Source organism: Artibeus jamaicensis, unplaced genomic scaffold, assembly GCF_021234435.1.
Source record: "Artibeus jamaicensis isolate MK-2021 breed Jamaican fruit bat unplaced genomic scaffold, CSHL_Jam_final contig_944, whole genome shotgun sequence".
NCBI classification, from domain to species: Eukaryota; Metazoa; Chordata; class Mammalia; order Chiroptera; family Phyllostomidae; genus Artibeus; species Artibeus jamaicensis.
The window spans coordinates 250410-263955 of NW_026522020.1; the positions used below are offsets into that span (position 1 = coordinate 250410).

Consider the following 13546-nt stretch of genomic DNA (forward strand, 5'->3'; position numbering starts at 1 on the left):
GGCGAGAGCCCGGGCAGAGCTGCTACTGGCTCACCGAAAAGTCAGAGAGAGGGGGACCTTGGAGACGGGCTTAGGGGGTGAGCCTGGGATGAGCTGCCGCTGCCCATTTCTCCCCTGGCTGCAAGTCTCGCGGGGACCCTTGGAATTTAGGAAATGCGCACCCAGGAGGGAAGAGAGGCGGGAGCGTGCTCCTGTGAGGGAGGCTGAAACTCACAACTCTGTATGTCCGTTCTGGTGGTGCTCTCCACCCTCCTCTTCCTCATTCTGTAACAAATAGCCATTTCACTTTAGGGCCAAACGACTGTCTTTTTTCCTAACAAAATGCACCCTGCATACCTCAACTCCCAGGAACTCCCTCCCTGCCCCACCCGCCCACCACACCCCTTCGCCCAGCCAACCAGCTCCGCAGATATTTGTCCTTTTCTTTCTTTGCTCTGACAAAGAAGGAGCCCTCTTCCTTCTCCTGTGTTCCCACGAAGCCGCCTCCCCCCCAGGGACTCCCGGAATCTGGGATCCCCTCTCTTTCCTGTTCATTAGTTCCATTTCCGTATCTCTCATTCACATCCTACCCCCATGGCTGTCCCAGCGCCTCTTCACCCATCTCTCCACTGGTCCGGCTCTCTCCTAGGTCCCCCAAATCCTCCCGCTGCCGCATCCCATCAGTGACCTCCAACCTGGAAGTACTTGACCCTCCTGCAGCACTAAACTACTCTTTCTCTTGACGTGAGCCTGTCCCAGTTTTCCTCTTATCGCCCAGTCGCTCCTAGATGGTGTCCATCTCACTAACTGGCCCTACTATCCAAAAGCCGGGGTGCCATCCCCTGTTCCTCCTTCTCCCCTACCACCTGTATCCATCAAATCACCACACACTCCTTCTAAATGTCATTTTTTTCCTGATTCACTCTTGCCCACGCGCACTGCCACAGTCTAGCTCAGGCCCCATTATCTCGTGCCAGGATTGACAATGCCTCTGGCTGACCGACCTCGCTGCATCTGACCTGGCCTTCTCCTCACCCGCCGCGCACACAGGATCAAATGACGTTTCTAAATCTAGAGAACACACGTCTGAGCATGTCACTCCACGGCTTAAAGTGTCAGTGCCCACCTCATCCAGCCTACCCCCGCTGCCTTCACACTGAACTCAGGCTTCTTACCCTGGACGGTATGGCCTTTCACTGCTGGACCTTTGCTAAGCTCTCCTGCCTTATCTGTGCCAACTCCCCTCCTCAGCCTGCCATTTGTGGCAACATGGGTGGACCTCCAGGGTATTCTGCTGAGCGAAATGCATTCCACGGAGAAAGGCAAATACTGTGTGTCCTCATTTACACGCAGAATCGAAAAGAGCTGAACTCCTGCAAACAGAGAGTGGAATGGTGGTTGCCAGGGGCTGCAGGTGGAAACAATGGGGAGATGTCTGGTCAAAGGGTACAAACTCCCAGCTAGAGGGTAAACAAGGTCTGGGGACCTAATGTACAGCCTGGTCACTACAATTAACACTATATAATAGACTGAAAATTATTAGGAGAGCAGGTTTTAAATGATATCACAGCACACACACACACACACACACAAGATTGTGATTACGTCAGGAGATGAAGGTATTGACTCACAGCCTCACGGTGACAATCATTTTGCAATATAAACGTATATCTAATCATCATATTGTACACCTTAAACATACACGTGTTACATGTTAATAACATCTTGATGAAGCTGGGGGAGGGAGAGGAATAGCAATAAAAATTCACCTCTTCAAGTTCAAGGTCCACATTCTATAGATTGAGCTACTCATATGCACTTCCCCACATTCACTGTGCTTCCCGGCTTTTGGTGTTATTTGCGTGATTTTCCTTGAGCATCTCCTCCCATCCCCAACTGACCAAACCTTGCTCCTGCTTCAAGTCTCACTTGGCTGTAACTGCCTGCGGACCTGTGGGTCTCTCCTGAACTGCAAGCTCCTTGAGAGCAGGGACCCTGTAGGGCTCAAGGTTCCACTACCGGGCCCAGTGCTCAGTCATCACAAGTTCTCAGTATCTGTTGAATAAACAAAGTTTCAATGAGCTTTAGAGCAGGTTTGGTGGGTCTGGGGCTGTGGGAAGGGTGGGTAGATGGAAGGAGCAATTAAGCAGGGGAGTTCTAAAGGTCAAGTTTCCTAGGTAGAGTGGTAGTGCTTGAGAGACCAGGGTGGGGCTAAGAGACAGTGGCTGTTGATGTGGAGTGGAAGTGAAGGTCACTGAGAATGGGAGGGAACAAAGACCCAGCATCTTCCATGAGTGGCCTTTACGTTACCCAGGAGAAATCAGGCATGGGGTGGGGTGGGAAGGGAAGCTGTGAGTCAGGCTCCAAAGGCCTTTCTCAGCTGGTGCCACTAAGGTGGGGAGGTGCCTTCATCCCGTGTCCCAGCTGCAGCGGAGGAGCGGAAGGGGAATGACACTGATGGGAGATTGACACGAGACCAACGGTGACTTTGGAGAGTGGTGGCTGTGCCTTCTGACCCTGAGATCTATGAACTCAGCCCTGGAGAGGGAGGTGCCTCAGTGAAGGGGGTTTCAAAGGGAAAAGGGGGAGGAATTTCTCAAGAAGAGGTTGTGCCTACGAAGAAATATATTAACAGAACGGGCTTCCCAGACAGCCCCGTGGAAGGATGGAGAAGTTGTAAATCCAAGTGGTCGAAGGACAAGGCTGTTTCTGCTCTGACTTCAGAACCTGTTCCTGCTCCAGAAATTTCTGCCCCTCCTGCTGGAATCCTGCTCTGACCCTGACAGCAAAGGCATCAAAAACTTGCATATGCGATTATCCACCCCTGTGCGGTCTTTTATTCTGTGGGAAATTGGGTCTTTCCTTGTTTTTGTGGGATGTCAGCACAATCAAAGGCCTCCCTTTGGGACTAAAATAAAAAGAACTCTCATCTTTAAAAAGGGTGGTTGGGAGGGGGGAGGGAAAGAAAGCGGCGGGGGGTAAGTCCTTACTGAACAGAGTTCCAAAATCAGATAAAACTGGCGTCCCGCTCACCCAGGAGGGCCTGGCACCTCTTCCACAGCTGCCAGAGAGAAGCCCAGAGCAGCCTGGGAACCGGCCTGCTCAGGACTTGCCATCAAGTTGACTTCTCTCCTGCCTTTCCAGTAGCCCCTAATGGGCTTGACATAAATGGTTGAGACGAACTTTGCCTTTAACATGTTGCTATTTTACTTACATTCCAAATTTGTTTTTATTTAGGTTTCTCCTATATATGAGCTAGCAAGATTAGTCTAGCGTTCCGTTTTGTTTTCTTTGGGGGGGGGGGTTGCATTTGTTGAGGTTTTGCCATTGAGATTGTAACAAGATTAAGAATAATTGCCACCCTCCCACCCTGTTCCCAGACCAATGGAGTCACTTACCTGCATTTCAACAAGATCCCCCGGTCATTTAATGGACATTAGAGTTTGAGAAGCTGCCCCAGGCCTCGTCCATCATTCACTGACAACTATTCCTTCCCTGATTTCAGTGTGAGCAGCCTGGCTCTCCAGCCAGCTCCTCCTTCCTTCCAGCTCACTCCCCCGACTGTGCTGGTCCCACCGGACCTTTCACCCACCGCTCCATGGGTCCCCAACTCCTATAGGGTGTCTCCCCTCCCACCGCCCTCCTCCACCCCCATTTCCTCAGGGCCTCCTACCTGTCTTGGATTCAACAGTTGGCCATTATTATTATTATTAGTTCCTTGTGTACAGCCCGCCCTTCCTTTGCTCTTTCTCCATGGTGTTCCCTAACGAGAATAACCCTGGTTGAATCCAGTTTCCCGCCTCCCCAGCCACATGTGGCCGGTGAAAAACACCAGATAACCTTGCTGACTGGTCTGGCTTTACTCCTCCTCTCCCCTCCCCACTTGTTGCTAATGACCTTGCTTCCAGTTTTCCTGAGAAAACCGAAGCCCTTAGAAGGGAGCAGCCATGGATTCTGGCATCTCGTCCACCAGCTCCCTGCCCTCTGTCCCTGTGAGTGAAGGTCATTGCACTGGTGTCAAGGCCAGACCGTCCACTGAACACTCTCTTCTCACTCACTCAAGGACAGCTCTCTAGAAAATGCTGCCCCTACACCTCCTATCAAATTTTCCCTCACCACTGAATCATCTCCATCAGCACTTAAGCTATCTGTAATAGCTCCCATCCTAAAAACAAAAACAAAACAAAAAAGAAATTAAAAAAAAAATCACTTTGAGCCCACGTTGTGTCCCCCCCCCCCCACTACCACCTCTTTAGAGCAACCCGTTAGGAACCAGTGCTCTGCACTCATGCTCTCTCTTTCCGGAGCCCCAGGCTTTCTAGGGCTCATTCTAGGTCTCATTCCTTCTAGAGACCACTCCACTGAGGCTTTTCCATTCACCTCTGCTGACATAGCTCCTACCAAGGCCACTAGTTACTTCTGTGGTGCTGACACCATTGACCAATCACCAACATCAACCTTGCTTGAACTATTAGCCAGTAGCGGTAGCATTGATCCATCCTCCAGCCCTTGGTCTCCCAGCACACAAAGCTCTCCTGGGTCTCTGCCTGCCACCTGGCTCCTGTCCACAGAAATCTTTTGCTGGATCCTTGTCATCTCCCCGACCTCTCAAGTGCTGGAGGCTTCCCGATCATCCTTGGCTTTGCCCTTTATTAATGCTCATTCCCCCAATGATCTCATTGGGTCTTGAGATTTCACTTACTCTGAGGACGGACTCCCAGACTTCTCTCCACAGCCCACACCTGTTCTCCAGACTCCAGACTTCTATATCCATTTCCTACTTGGGTGTCTAACACAGGCACTTCAGAGTTAATATGCCCCCACATGCATTCCCAAGTTCCTCTCCTCATATCTGCTTCTGTTTAAGTTGTCTCCATTTTACCAAACTGTATTTTCTAGCTGCTTGAGGGGAAAAACTTTAGAAGTCATCAAAGTCCTGTCAGCTCTACCTTTTTTTTTTTTAATTTTTAAAAATTGATTTTAGAGAGAGAAAGGAAGGAGCAAAAGAGAGGAGGGAGGGAGGGAGGAATAGAGAGAAAGAAGACAAGGATTTGTTGTTCCAGTTCTTTATGGTTGACTCTTTTATTGTGCCCTGACCAGAGTGCAAACCTGCAACCTTGGCATAGGGGAACAATGTTCTAAGCAATTGAGCTACTGGGCCAGGGCTCAGCTCTACCTTTTAAATGTGTCTAGAACCCAACCACTTTACTCCTCCCTGCTACCATCCTAGACCGAGGCTGTCTTCGTTGACCGGATTATTTCAGAAGTTTTCTAACTGGTCTCCCAGCTGAAAGCCTCCTGCCCTTCAGTCTGGTCTTCACAGCAGAACCTGAGTGATCCTTTTAAAATGTCAGACCACATCCTTTCTCTGCTTAAAACCCTCCAAATACCTTCCCACCTCATTCAGAGTGAAAACCAAAAGCCTCATTTTAGCCTATAGGGCCCGTTCTCTGCTCACCTCTGCCCTCCTCCCTCCCTCGCGGATCTGGCCTCGCTGGGGTCCATGGCGCCCCACCTCAGGGCCTTGGTCCCTGCTGTTCCCTGTGCCTTTCCGTGCACACAGGTCACAGCATGCTCTTTCTTCATGGAGCTGCTACCTGCACGGGAGAGCTATAAATAACAATACCCTGCCCTCTTTCCCTTCCTTGGCCTGTGATGTTTTTCTCCATAGCACGGAAAACCATCCAATGTCAAATATGTGCTGGTTTATTTGTTTATTGTTTGTCTCAAGAGCAGGGACGGTATTGTTTCCAGCCCCACCACCCCAAACAGTGACTGCGCCCTGTAGTGCTCACAAATCCCTGTCCAATTACAAATTTAAAAAACAAAGCAACAGAAAGAAACAAAAATGTACGTGTAGGCATTTTCACGTTTCAGATTCTGCTGCCTGGGCTTTGCGGTGCACTTTCTCATTCATCCTCATTAGCCCCCAGTCCTGGATTCACGCGTGTGCGTAGGGACCCAGGCACAGGGGCAGGAAACAGCCCCTGGACACTAAATGGTGGAGCTGGCTTTACATCCAGGCTCTTGAATCCTATCGATCTGGATCATTCCATCCCTGTCACTCCACCGCGCTCTCTCTGAAGATGCTGAAATGGAAGTGATCTGCTCCTCACAAGGATGACAGATTCAATCTACAGGAAGTCGGCTTTTAGTCTCAGCAGACATAAATCTTCGTTAAGAGCCGGGGAAGTGGTCCTGGAAAGTGAGCGTGAGATTACCTCAGGAAGCGTGCTTAGACAGAAAAGAAGGGGCTGAGCACCAAGATTTAAGTGGCTGATGAAAGAAGAGGAACTCTCTTCTCAGCTTCTGCTTTTCCTGCTTCCCCTCTCTCTTCGGCCTCGGGGGCTGGGGGTGGGGAGGGACTCCGCGCCGAGTCCGCCCGGCCGCCAGGGGGCGCCCGAGGCCGAAGGGGGCGTTGCGGCGCCGCCCGACGTCCCTCCCTCGGCGTCTGCGCAGTGCGCACGTCAAAGCCGGGCTCGGGCCGGGAACGGGGAGCGGCGCGGCCTGGGAGAGACTGAAGCTCCGGGAGCCGGGTGAAGGCGAAGGCAAAGGCGGTGCCGGGCCCGCAGCAGCAGCAGTCGCAGCCCAGACGACCGAGCGCAGCAGTGCGGCGGCCGCCGCGGGAGCCCCTGGGCCGTCGTCAGCCCGCGCAGCCGCCGCCAGGGTAGCTCGTTGCCGGGAGCAGGAGCGGGCAGAAGACAACGGAGGGGCCGAGCGCCCGAGCCGCGCCGCGGGGACCGAGCGAGCAGCCCGAGGCGGCGGAGGCGGCCGAGGACGGGGACGGCGACGACTCGGAGGCGGAGAGGAAGCCGCCCGGCCCAGCCCCGTGAGTGACCCCCCGGCCCTGCCCCGCTCGCGACGCGGACGCCGGCCCGGCTTCCGCCTGCCCTGCCTCGGCCAGTCACCGGCCCCGGGGCTGCCTCCATTTTCTCGGGCGGCTGCGGCCCCCTCGCGGAGCCTTCCCTTCTGGCCCTCGCCGGCGCCGCGCCCAGGGGCCTGCGACGGGGTCTGGGAGCCCCGGGCTCGCCTGCCACCCTTCCGTGGTTCCCTGGCCGGGCTGGCGGCGTTGGGGCGTCCCCGGCCGTAGTCCGGAGGGCAGGGAAGTGCGGCCCGGGCCAACTGTCATTCCCACCAAACACGGGCCCTCCGTAAACTTTCTGTGATCCGGGGGCAGGTGGCATCTTCACGATGCCCCTGTCCGGCAAATGCCTAACTGATTTCTGGTTAGGAATTGCGCGGCCGCAGTGTTCGCGGCTTCTGTTGAACCAGCTGGAGCGCTGACTGCGGGCAGGCGCCCTGGGCGTCCGCACCGGCGGGATTCAAAGGTGAACCCCGATCCGCGGTCTCCTCCCGCGAGCAGCTTGCGCTCTGGTGTGGGTGATAAGACCAGTACACAGATAACGCGATACCAGGAAGGAGGAGATAAAAGTCCTGTGAAAGAACTGCAAGGTGCTAGGGAGGAACCCAGGGAAGACCGGACCGATCGATGACTTCCGCCTCGCCGAAAATCTGGAAGGCTTTCTGGGCGAGGCGGTGCCTATGGGGTCTGGAAGGCCTGAAAGGATTTGGGAGCGGAGGGTTGCAGCACAGTACGTGGAGCGACAGCAAAGCTAGAGGACAAAGGTATAAAGACATAGTCTAGAAGTAGTGGATAGTTCATTTTGTTGCTCAGGGCCACAATGGGAAGTGAGGGTGGGATAATGAGGTACTTGGGGGCCAGATCCCTGAATGCTGAAGAAGAGCTGTTTGAGTGGCATTCTAAAGGAAACTTGGAGCTTACTGCTCAGTGACTCATGAGCCCGGAAATGTAAGCTAGGGTTAGAGATATTAAAGGCGCTCTTGTGAAAGAAAGGCGAGGAGGCCCAGTGAAGAGTTGACATTCTGTACCTTAAATATAATGCAGTTTGAGATCGACTTTGTCAGCTTCCCAGATATTCAGATAAAAAGGTCCAGGCTAAGCAAAGTATCTCTCACAAAAAGCTTCATTAGATGTTAGGCTCTTACGAGGTAATGGAAATAATGTGTTTTAAATAAGTTCATCTCCATAAGGCGTTTCTGTTGGTGCAGTTCACTAAATGCCTCAAAACTTGCGTTGTGTTTTAGGTGTCTGCATTTTGGAATTACTGAGCTGAATATAACTTCTTTGAGATTACATTTGTGTAAAGCAATCTAAATTGATGATTTTTAAAAATCAAATTACCACTTGTATTCTGGGATAGAAAGTTAGACCCAGAACCTTTTTATGTAAAAGTAAAATTTTCTTTGGGTGTGAAAATCTTTATAGGAGAGCCGGAAGCAAATGTCATTAGCTTTATTTTGTATGTTTAAAAAAATTACTAGCAAGTAATTAGCTGTATTTGAAGTCTAGAATCTGCGGAAGCAGCTAAACCCTGTGTTAATTTTGAAAGCACTTATTTGTTGTTTGCTTATATGACAAGCGAATGTCAACTTTTTTCACTTTAAAAAAGTTGTAAGATGCAGGAAGTACTGGAAATTTTTTAAAAATTATGTTCTGTACTCTTACCTTTAGATTTGGTTACTTTTAACATTTTAGTGCATACCCATTTTGGTCTTTTTTTGTCTGTTTATTTTTTTCTTTACATAATGAACTGCATATATGTAACACTTTCATGAAACTTTTTTTGTCGTTAAATATCTTCATGTAAAAATAGTTTTACCCAAGTAAAGGAAGTGTTCTTAAACATTTTTTTTTTCCTTACAAGGTTGCATTTACTTATGTCAGGTAAAATGTGGTAGTCATGTGTTTTATTCAATAACTGCTACTATGGACAAATTTTTCTTAAAAAAATTCTTGTTTGAAGTATATTTATTAACCTCTCTGCAATTTAGATCCTCTTGTTTGTTGAATAAATTTTAGTTGGGTTGCATCTTGTCATCGGGTATGGAAGACATCACACATCTTTGCGATAAGAGAGAGTACATCTTTAAAGGCTTTATAAAAAGATTACTTTCATACCTGGTATACCTCCTATAGAGTGTAATGCAGCTCCCATTTCTGCCTTTCTCACACACGCGCACGCACACACAGGATTTATACTGGGGCCATCCATGTAGGCTAACTACTTTTGATCATGACATTACAAAGATTCGGGCTAGATGCATTCAGTTTTCTACTGGCATTTCTTTACGAAATACAGAATTTGTCGTGGAATGACTTGCCGATATAACAAAAGGGACTTGTTTTATTTCAAGGCAGTTCACTTCAGTTCATTAACACTCAGACTGCAGATTCCTGTTTAAACGTTTTCCCTTGTGCTTTACCTTCTAAAATGTGTTAGTGGCGCCTCTGTTTCTGTTTCTAATGGCGTATCTAGTGAGGTGCTCGGCCGGATCCCGTAAATTCTCATAAAGTCAATATAAAAGAACAGGTGAGAACATTCAGTTTAAGCGTGGGGTTTGGTTTTATAATTTGGCTATATTTGAATTTTTATTTGTACATTGCAGATGTATATGCCACAAGACATCCTTTATCACTTTGAATAGTTACTAAATTTTTTTCTTTTCATCATCTTTGATAGGTTATGGACTTCTGTTAATTACTGCCGTACTTTTCCAAGAGCCATTTTTTCCAGGAGGGGTTGATCACTGATCATTTAGTTTCACCATCTGTCATAAAAATAGACACAAATGCAAATTGTCCCCACAGTACGCAAAAATGAAATTCAATACAGGGTGGAATTTCATTTCAGGTAGTGTGTCCTGGTTACATTTCTGGTGGTGTTTCTGTTTTAAAAACCCATTTTCTTTTTTTCTGTGGCTTCTTGTAATTAGGGATTTTATGAATGGTGTCTGGTGTCATAGAGATAGGAGTGTGGTAGGTGGACTAGTATGGATAATGGCAAAATGTTGGTTAAACTTTGGTATGTGATAAGATTGTGAGAAAGACGATCAAATCTCTGAACCTCTGACTTAGATTGCTTGTGAGGTTTTTTGCTGTGTTCAGGTGTAAAGACCTTGTGTTTGTGTGAATGCATATGAAGCCAAGGAGCCTGAAAACTGCGTGACAATTTAGTCATCAGTCTACGTTTGGGGTTTTACTGGAAAGAGGGCTGGTATTGGATCCTTCTCTAATTAAAGAAGGAATTGAGCTCTGTGAGAGTTCTTTCTCTGAGTGTCCCACCACTCTAATGACCATCCAGCTGGGCTGTAATCATTGCCTTTATCAGTCCACAGTCTGGGGGCTGGGCGCATATCTCCACCACCAGCGTTTGTAAAGTAGACCATTCTGAGAGCAAATGCTAAATGTTCCACTTCTGTTTCTCAGGCCTTCCAAGGTTATGGGAAGAGTCATTGGAGGACCGAGACCCAGGTGACAGACTGATGGTGTCAGCGTTGTGTTTTAGGGTGTGCATATGTGTGCATCGTCCTCCAGTGTATCATTTCTGCGTCCCTGAGCTTCCTGGCCCCACTGTGCTCTTAACTTTCTTTTGCTAGAGATAGAAGAGGTGTGATGAAGGGAGAATTGTGGTTTGTTGGCAACTGTGATGTTAAGCTGGCAGAGGAAGAAGGAATGGCATGCAGAGAATTGCAAGAGGTCAGTCAGGTGTGAAGTGGCCCCAAAGGAGGGAGGTAGCTCCTTCCCTGGCCATTTATGTTGGCAGTGTCTAGCACGTACGTATTTGCATAATCCTTAATACATTGTGTCCAACTTGAGATTTTGGTGCTCCAAGCGCAGTCTTTAGTTGCTGGTTTGTTTTTGCTTGTCTAATGTATATGTGCATTTTCATATGCATAGCTACAAAGACAAAATCTAGTTACCCAATGTTTAGTGACAGTCTGAGTTTATGATAATTATTCCTTGGGAGCATTATCCAGCAGATAACTTGTTGATGACCAAGGAAATAGAATGTTATATAATGTTGTAACCTCACAACGCTTTTTTTTGATAAAATGTTTGTCGGAGAAACAACATATACATTTTGTAGCTTGATCTTTTAAAAAATTTATTTATTTGTTTATTTATTGATTGATTTATTATGTGCCCCAGCTATGAACCAGCTTTGGCCACCACCACAGGCATGAAGTAAAGACTGTATGTTTGCTTTGCTCTGCACTAATATGAGAGCAACGCCACCAACATCCCCTTGCCCATTCATTGCCAAGGGGTTGCAGCTTAATCTTGATTAAAGTGGCTACTGTATAACTTTGTCTGATGAACTGTAGCTTGCTCTTTCACAGGGTGCTGTTAACGTGTTAGTCACTGTTCTCTCCCTCCACCTTAGAGTACAGATCAGCTGCATTTAGTAATCACAAGGAAGGACTAGCATGAACAGAGTTTTGTTCACGTGTCCATAGTTAAGGCCCACTTTGGGATTTATAGAATTCTGAGAATCAGTGGTTAAAAGCACCGGTTCAGCCAGACCCCCCGGGATTGTTGAGCCCTCAACCCTGCTTTGGGCTCTGGAACTTCAGGCAAGGTCCTTCACTTCTCTCTAGCATAGATTCCTCGGATAGGAGTAGACCACATCTGCAAAGGTGGTAGGGGGCTTAAATGGCTTACTACATCTAAAGTAACGTGTTTACTTTACAACATGTTACTTTATCTGCTTACAACAGGGCCAGGCACGTACCAAGCGCAGGACACAGTGAGTTCTGTGATGGTGCTGGTGCTAGGCCGTTCAGGTGGAAGAAACCTGAGCACTTAGAAGCCCTGGGTCAGAATGGTTCTTTCTGCAGTTGGGAACACCTAGGCCTGTGGTAACTCGAGCAGTGCGTGGCTTTGAGCTGTAACTCACCGGTGGGGCTCTCTGTGGAGTCACTCGCTTAGGCTTGTGCAGCTTATTAGCCACAGGACTAATCTCAATAGAGCCTGGTTCTCATTCTTCGTCCAGTTGTCTTGAAAGAAACTGTTCTATACTTTATGTAGTAATATCTTCTTTGAACCTTTTCACTAATATTTACATAGATTATATTCACATACTAAATGCTCTTTGTCACGTAATTCTTATTTTAAGATGTTGAATATACTAATGTCTAATTATGATGCAGGGTGTAGCTGGCAAGTGTTTTGGGGGTGGTTGTATGAAGTAAAAGTTGAAATAGACAAAAATCAAGGGAGACGGACAAAAATAGAGTGAGGGAGAAAAACCACCATTTCAGGTCCACCGAGTGCAGGGCAGACCTCTGGGGTTGGTGGTGTTGCCTCCCGGCATCACTACAGATGGGGAAGCCGAAGTGGGGGCTTGTCCAGGGTGCGCAGACATGGCCCAGTCAAGCTAGGGTTTGAACCCAGATCTGCCTCACTGCAGAATGTGTGGGGCAGATCTGAGATAGGGGTGACTCTCCCATGAAGTAGTTTTGTTTCCCTTCATAGGTTCTTGGTCTCTTGCTGATTATTTTTTATTTAGTACTTTAGAATGAAAGTTTGTAGAGCCTGATGAGGGTTTTAATGGGTTTCTAGACAGTAACCATGATTCACAAAATAAGGTGGTTTATTCTAAATGTTCTAGTTGTATAGTCATAATTTGATCAGTGGTTTATAGTTTGAGTTAGGCCAGTAGGTAGTGTTTCTTTTCCATGTTTGTCTTGTAGAGAAGATGGGAGGCCTGGTGTTACAGCGGGAAATGCAGAGAAGCCTGGGACTTGGAAGATCTGGCCTGGGTCCTGAGTGGATGACTAATCATGTCACTCTGGGCAAGTCACTCCACCTCTCTGGGCGTCGGTCATCCCATTATTGTAATAGAAGGACCAGACTGAAAACCCTCCAAGTCTCTTGCTCTTATTTTCAGTGATCCTGTGTGTAGGCTTTCCGACTTGCCTTTCCTACCTGTACGGGCAGCACTCTTTTCACTGTGGTCTCGAAGTCAGTTTCTGCAGGAGAGCTTTCCAACACGTGACCGTGCTGAAACGATGTTTCCTTCCAGTCAGGCTGGTCAGGTGCCTGGTGTTGCACGTCTCTGTGGGGTGGCTCTCTGCTGCAGGTCGTGTAACATGGAAATGTGTATCTTTACATTTTTATTTTTGCAGTTATGAGTAAGTGGTGAACAACTAAATGTTACAGTTGTAAAGTACAAGCTTTTAGTAAGTCAAGTTAATAATTAACAAAATCCTCAAGTCTCACATCAAATTTTCCTGTCAACTTTTTAGTACTATATGCTGTGAAGTTCTGTAAGCTCTTTATTTTGGGAAAGGAAGAACATTAACTAGGAGAGTGGGAATGGAAAAGTAAGGACCAAAAAGATAGAATCAATTTTGAGGATGTGAAGAACATGCATGAGATAGTATTCTTTGGCTACAATTGGTACTAAGCCTCTACGAACATAAATATGGTCTGCTGGCCTTGATCATAGGATTGTTTCAGCTCAGGGTTCGGTCACCGATAAGAGACAATGGTGATGTTCTCCACTGCAGAGCATTCATAACTCCTTAAACATCTATTATGAATTAATTTGTTCCACAAGCAGTTTTTATTGCTCATCATGCTGGTTCCTGTTTTATATGCTGGCCCCAAAGTGTTCCTAGTCTAGGTAAACAACTGTTCTTGTCTTTGATGGCGTGTTATCAGCCAGTTCATTTAGTCCTGAATCCTCCAGCAGGGAGACAG

General features: G+C 47.9%; 1 protein-coding gene and 1 long non-coding RNA gene across 3 annotated transcripts in view; one reads left to right on the top strand and one right to left on the bottom strand.

Annotated features, from left to right (window-relative positions):
- Positions 1–224: 224 nt before the first annotated feature.
- On the bottom strand, positions 225–3741 carry LOC128625848 (uncharacterized). The gene is made up of 3 exons (XR_008389683.1): positions 3653–3741; positions 1155–1352; positions 225–264 (listed from the first exon to the last, which is right to left on the bottom strand). It is a non-coding gene; the product is annotated as an uncharacterized LOC128625848 (long non-coding RNA).
- Positions 3742–6433: 2692 nt separating this feature from the next.
- The window catches only part of CAB39 (calcium binding protein 39), a 69869-nt gene continuing 62756 nt past the window's right edge, over positions 6434–13546 (top strand). Inside the window, exon 1 of one of the 2 annotated variants that reach the window (XM_037152183.2) lies at positions 6434–6808. The gene's annotated coding sequence lies outside the window, so the exon portion shown is untranslated. Of the gene's footprint in view, positions 6809–7490; positions 7606–13546 lie in introns of those variants that run through there. The other variant, XM_037152184.2, reaches the window with a different exon arrangement.